Genomic DNA, 7,166 nt, shown 5'->3' with positions numbered 1-7,166 from the left:
TCCATCTATCTCTACTTTGTTGAGAGGGTTTTTATGAAGAAAGGATGCTGTATTTTGTCAAGTGCTTTTTCTGCATCTATTGACAGGATCATATGGTTCTTATCCTTTATGTTAATGTTGTGTATCACATTGATTGATTTGTGAATATTGAACCAGCCCTGCAGCCCAGGAATAAATCCCACTTGATCATGTTGAATAATTCTTTTAATGTACTGTTGAATTCGATTTGCTAGTATCTTGTTGAGAATTTTTGCATCCAGGTTCATCAGGGATATTGACCTGTAATTTTCCCTTTTAGAGGGGTCTTTGGTTTTGGAATCAAGGTAATGTTGGCTTCATAGAAGGAGTTTGGAAGCTTTTCTACCATTTCTATTTTTTGGAACAGCTTGAGAAGAATAGGCAGTAACTCTTTAAATGTCTGATAGAATTCCCCTGGGAAGCCATCTGGCCCAGGATTCTTGTTTGTTGGGAATTTTTTGACTACTGATTCAATTTCTTTGCTGGTTATGGGTCTGTTAAAATTTTCTATTGCTTCCTGTTTCAGTTTTGATAGTTTGTGAGTTTCTAGGAATTTGCCCATTTCTTCCAGATCGCCCAGTTTGTTGACATATAATGTTACATAGTATTCTTTTATAATTGTATTTCTGTGGTGTTGGTTGTGATCTCTCCTCTTACATTCATGATTTTATCTATTTGGGTATTTGGGTTCTTTCTCTTTTCTTTTTGATATGTCTGGCTAGGGAATTATCAATTTTGTTTATTCTTTGAAAGAACCAGCTCTTAGTTTTATTGATCTCTTTTGTTGTTGTTTGTTTGTTTTGTAATGTGTATTTCTGGTCTAATCTTTATTTCCCTTAAAAAAATTTTTTTGATGTTTATTTTTGAGAGAGAGAGAGAGAGAGCGAGAGAGCGAGCATGTGAGCAAGTGGGGGAAGGGCAGAGAGAGAGACACAGATTCTGAAACAGGCTCCAGGCTCTGAGCTGTCAGCACAGAGCCCAATGTGGGGCTTGAACTCTCATGCCATGAGATCATGACCTGAGATGAAGTCAGATGTTTAAACTACTGAGCCACCCAGGCACCCCTATTATTTCTCTTCTTCTGCTCGCTTTAGGCTTTATTTGCTCTTCCTTTTCTAGCTCCTTTACGTGTAAGGTTAGGTTGTGTATTTGGCAACTTTCTTGCTTCTTTTTTTTTTTTTATAATTTCTTTTTAAGTTTGTTAATTCTTGAGAGACAGAATGAATGGGGGAGGGGAAGAAAGAATTCCAAGTAGGCTCCATACTGTCAGCATGAAGCCCAATATGGGGCTTGAATTCACAAACCATTAATCATGACCTGAGCCGAAACCAAGAGTCAGATGCTTAATGACTGAGCCACTCAGGCTCCCCGGGACCTTTCTTGCTTTTTGAGACAGGTCTGAATTGCAATGTACTTTCCTCTTGGACTGCCTTTGCTGTATCCCAAAGGGTTTGGACTGTCGTGTTCTCCTTTTCATTTGCTTCATGTATTTTTTTATTCTTCAATTTCCTGGTTAACCCATTCATTCTTCTGTAGGATGTTCTTTAACCTCCATGTATTTGAGGGCTTTCCAAATTTTTTCTTGTAGTTGATTTCAGGTTTCATAGCATTGTTATCTGAAAATATGCCTGGTATGTTCACAATCTTTTTGTACCTGTTGAGGGCTGTTTTGTGACCCAGTATGTGATCTATTCTGGAGAATGTTCCATGTGCCCTGGAGAAAAATATGTATTCTGCTTTAGGATGAAATGTTCTGAATATATCTGTTAAGTACATCTGGTCCAGTGTGTCATTCAAAACCATTGTTTACTTGTTGGTTTTCTGCTTAGATGATCTGTCCACTGTTGTAAGTGGGGTATGAAAGTCTCCTACTATTATGGTATTATTATCTAAGAGTTTCTTAATGTTTGTGATTAATTTATGTATTTGGGCATTCCGTGTAGGGGGCATAAATATTTACAATTGTTAGCTCTTCTTGATGGATAGATCCCTTAATTATGATATAATGTCCTTCTTCATCTCTTATTACAGTCTTTGTTTTAAAATCTAGTTTGATACTCCCTCTCTCTCTGACCCTCCCCCATTCATGCTCTGTCTCTCGCTATCTCAAAAATAAATAAACGTTAAAAAAAAAAAATTTAAAAAAAAAAAAAAAAAAAAAAAGGGGGCGCCTGGGTGGCTCAGTCGGTTAGGCGTCCGACTTCGGCTCAGGTCATGATCTTGCGGTCCGTGAGTTCGAGTCCCGCATCGGGCTCTGTGCTGACAGCTCAGAGCCTGGAGCCTGTTTCAGATTCTGTGTCTCCCTCTCTCTCTGACCCTCCCCCATTCATGCTCTGTCTCTCGCTATCTCAAAAATAAATAAACGTTAAAAAAAAAATTTTAAAATCTAGTTTGATAGAAGTATGGCTACTCCAGTTTTCTTTCTATATCCATTAGCATGATAGATGGTTCTCCATCCCCACATGTTCAATTTACAGGTGTCCTTAATTCTAAAACGAGTGTCTTGTAGGCAGAATAAAGATCTTTTTTTTTTTTATTGGAGCATTTAGTCCATTTACATTCAGAGTGATTATTGAAAGATAAATTTATTGCCATTGTGTTATCTGTAGATTTGGTGTTTCTAGTGATGCTCTTTGGTCCTTTGTATCCTTTGCTGCTTTTTTTTTTTTTTTTTTTTTTTTCACTCCACTATTAGAGTCCCACTTAAAATTTCTTGCAGGGCTGGTTTAGTGGTCATGAATTCCTTTATTTTTTGTTTGTCTGGGAAACGCTTAAAATTTTTTTTAAAAAAACATTGATTCATTTTTGAGAGACAGAGATAGAACATGAGCAGGGGAGGGCCAGAGAGAGAGGGAGATACAGAATCCAAAGGAGGCTCCAGGCTCTGAGCTGTCAGCCCAGAGCCTGACGTGGGGCTGGAACCCACAAACTGTGAGCTCATGACCTGAGCTGAAGTTGGATGCTCAACCGACTGAGCCAGTCAGGTGCCCCTGGGAAACTGTCAAAAAAAAAATTTTTTTTTTTAATGTTTATTTTTGAGAGAGACAGGGGGAGGGGCAGAGACAGAGGGAGACACAGAACTCAAAGAAGACTCTAGGCTTGGATTCGGGGCTCAAACTCAAGAACTGTGAGATCATGATCTGACCTAAAGTTGGACACTTAACTGACTGAGCCACCCAGGTGCCTCTTGTCTGGGACTCTATCAGAGCGAGAGTGAATCTTAAGCAGGCTTCATACTCAGTGGGGATCCCATGACCCTGGTATCATGGCCTGAGCTGAAATCAAGGGTTGTTGAATGCTTAACCAACTGAGACACCCAGGTGCCCCAAGTTTACATTATATTTAAATCTTCCAATTATAAAATTTGAAAGTTTAAGGCTTCAGGAAAAATTTCTATTTATGTGATTTATTTCTTATGTTGCTGAAAATGATGGCATTCCAGCAACACAGGCTCATCCATGGTTATAAAATGCTGTTGATGTTTTGATGAATGTAAAAAAAAAAAAAAAAAACCAAGGGGGGGGGAGGAGAAAAGAAAACCATTTACATACTTTTTTTTTCTAATACAAATCAAATCAAATTATTTAATTTTGATAAACAGTTTCAAAACTCACAATCAACTGAACTTATATCTGATGACCTAGTTTTAGAAATTCATGATTGCCTTGCTGCCTTGCTTATTTATTTATTTATTTATTTATTTTTACTTATTTTATTTTTTTAATATTAAATTTATTGTCAAACTGGTTTCCATACAACACCCAGTGGTTACATACGTATTTTAAGCATATGCATAAAAAGTCCCCAAATAAACAAAAAACTCAGAATGGTCAATAGGCATATAGGAGTTGAACACATTGTGATTAATGACTATAAAGATTTCCCCCAACACTTAGAGAAGGTGTTCTCTAATGCGGGAGAATAATATACCATGTCTCAAATGCTCTTTTCTGATAAAGGAAGCAATTACAGAAAGCCTTTATTTGTTCAAAGTAACCAGTGCTATAGCTGCAGAACCCATCCCCCCCCAACAACCCCCCAATACTACTTCAAAAGAAACATATCAAACTTGATTTTCGTTAGAATGTTATTTTTTCTCATGAGTAAATTAAAAAATCAAGACCTAGATTTCCTCTATATTGTATATTATATATTATATATTATATCTTAGATGAAGCAATGCAAACAATGAGCTTTATCTTCTGGACAAGAATGCCAAGTTAGTCTGTCTTCATAAAAAGCAGTTACAATTTGAGGACACTTCAAATTTGCCTCTTTTGCCAACACCAAGTCTGCCTTTACTGAATTTTTTCATTTCATGAGAAACATTAATTCTCCACTGCTGTCTGTGGCACCAATTATTTGTCCAAGATCAAGACCTCTGGCAAACTTGGTTTATCAGTAGTCTATCTTTTCTTCTTTGACTTGCTCTCATCACATTCACTGTCAAAGATTTTCTTTTTGTACCATCTTTTCCTCTACCAGCTTTTTGAGAGGTAAGAAATGCTTCAATTAACTCTGGACAATCTAAATTTCCCTTAGGTTCCCAAGTATTGCCAGTACCTGTAAATTCTTTCCATTTCAGTAAATGCTCCACCTTCCCATTCGCTACACATCAGTCCAGTACTTTTTCCACCACAAATTCTTTAGGCTCTGCCTCTTCCACTTTTTTACTCTTTTTATTCTATTTCTTTCCCATTTTTTTGCAATGTAGTTTTATTGGAGGCCACTTTTTATTGCAGACTTGAAGAGCTATTATTCTGAGCTGCTCCAAGCCCTGGGTCTGTGGTGTCTCCTCCCTTCTTGCTTTAAGAGCCAAATGTCATAGGGATTTGTTTTTCATGTGTAGCCACCCCCCCCCTCCCCCCCCCCCCCCCCGGGGAAAGTCTCCTTTTCATTCTTCACCTGCTACCGGCTCCCTTTCTACCACAGACAATGTCTGTTTCACTCCCAAATGGCATCTTCACCCTTCCTACTCTCTTTTAGTGTGGATTATTCTCTACCTTTAGTTGTGGAGTTTGTTTTCCCAGTCTTCATATTTTTTTTTTAATGTTTGTTTATTTTGAGAGAGACAGAGTATGAGCAGGGGAGGGGCAGAGAGACAATCCCAAACAGGCTCCGTGCTGTCAACATGGGGCTCAATCCCACAAACCATGACATCATGACCTGAGCCAAAATCAAGAGTCAAAAGCTCAATTGACTGAGCCACCCAGTCCCCTCTGGGTTATTACACTGATGTGAATGTTACCTAGTTGTATCTGTGGGATGTAGTGAGCTTAGGGTTCTCTTACTCTCGCATCTTCCCAGCCTCTCTCTATCTTGGGACATTTTAATTATAATGTGTTTTGGTGTAGATATTTTGGGATCCATCTTTTTTGGAACTGTCTGGGATTCCTGGATTGTAATGTCTGTTTCTTTTACTAGGTTAGGGAAGTTTTCATCAATTATTTTTCAACTATGTTTTCTGCCCCTCTTCTTCTGAGCCCCCTGTAATGCAAATGTTGGTCCACTTGATGTTGTCTCATGAATCCCTAAGGCAGCTTCCACTTTTTTTTTTTCTTTTTCCACTTTCTTTTTGCTGTTCCAATGGGGTGAGTTCCACTGCCTTTTCTTAAAGTTCACTGATCTTTTCTTTTGCTTCATCTAATTTGCTGTTGAATCCCTATATTTTCCAGTTCAGTTATTGATTTTTCAGCTCTGTGACTTCCTTTTGGTCGTTCTATATTTTCTTTTCTTCTTTTTTCTTCTTATTTGAGAGAGAGAGAGAGAGAGAGAGAGAGAGAGAGAGAGGAGAGAGAATCCCAAGCGGGCTCCACATTCAGTGCAGAGCATGATGTGGGGCTTGATCTCATGACCCTGGAATCATGACCTGAGCTGAAACCAAGAGCTGGATGTTCAACCAACTGAGTCATCCACACACCCCAGTAGTTCTATGTTTTCCATCTTTGTTAAAGTTCTCATTCTGTTCATCCACTTTTCACCTATGTTCTATGAGATTTTTCCTGACCATTATTTTGAATTCTCTATCAAGTAAATCACTTATCTGTTTCCTTAAGGACTTTTTTTTTTGGTGTTTTATTTCGTTCTTCAATTTGGAACACATTTCTTTGTATCTTCATTTCATTTGTTTGTTTGACTCTGTTGGTTTCTGTGTCTTTGATAAAACAGCCACCTCTCCCAGCCTTGGAGGAGTGACCTTGTTTAGGAGATGAAACTTATTGTTCAACCCTGCCCTAGCTCTAGGCTCTCAAACCTTCATGATTACCCAGGCAGCCTATTTTATTGCTAGTGGATCCCAGTCATTGAGAGTATGCCGAAACTTGTCAGTTTCCCAAAGAATAGGATCCCAGTCAGTACATTTGTTCAGGTTGATTGGAAGCCAGTCCCTCAGGATATAGCTTTTATTATTTTTTATTTTTATTTTTATTTTTTTGTTTACTCAGACAGCAGCTTTTAAAGTATGCAAACATAAGGGCACCTGAGTGGTTCAGTCGGTTAAGCATCCAATGCTTGATCTCAAGGACATGGGATTGAGCTCTGTGCTACAGGCTTGGTCCTGGGTGTAGGCTTGATTAAGATTCTCCCTCTCCCTCCCTGTCCTCCACTCATGATCTCTCTCTCAAAAAAAATATATTTTTTAAAGTATGCAAACATACACAGTCCTATGGAACTGCAAGCATTAAGTCCCACTGGCTACTAGCACCAGGTGATCTAGGTGTCCATTGGTGACAGCTACAAAAATTGGAGACCAGAGGAGGGTAATTATTCCTTTCCAGGAGATAATGGTGAGCTGGAGTGAGGCAGAAGGAGAGTGCAGATAGGGCATGCCAGCCTCTGTTCCCAGAGAGTGCCCCAGTATGTTCCTTGATGTGTGTTAAGTTAGATGCCTGCCCTCCAGACAGGTGTTTAAGATAATTAAATAAGCATTGTTTACATAAAGTTTGGGCTCCTCTAAATTGGCTGCCTCTGCACTGGTCCCTGTGATGGGTAAGTTTGAGTGTGTGAGCTCTTTAAGAGGTGTTTCTCAGTTCTCTATAGCCTTGTTGGTCTTGTGGACATGCGCCCTATTGGTTTTCAAAGCTCGCATGTTGCGGGCTTCTCTTTCAGGTGCAGGTGTTGAACACTGATGTGACCAATGCAGGCTTAAA

The 7,166-nt window shown here is 38.9% G+C and overlaps 1 pseudogene; it reads right to left on the bottom strand.

The window, feature by feature from the left end:
• Positions 1-4,185: 4,185 nt before the first annotated feature.
• On the bottom strand, positions 4,186-4,742 carry LOC109261872 (chromobox protein homolog 3-like; annotated as a pseudogene).
• Between the last annotated feature and the right edge of the window lie 2,424 nt (positions 4,743-7,166).

Source organism: Panthera pardus, unplaced genomic scaffold (genome assembly GCF_024362965.1).
Source record: "Panthera pardus isolate Hobbes unplaced genomic scaffold, ASM2436296v1 HiC_scaffold_13, whole genome shotgun sequence".
Classification (NCBI taxonomy): Eukaryota; Metazoa; Chordata; class Mammalia; order Carnivora; family Felidae; genus Panthera; species Panthera pardus.
The sequence above is the reverse complement of the archived record's forward strand: the minus strand, read 5'-3'. Positions and strand labels throughout refer to the sequence as shown.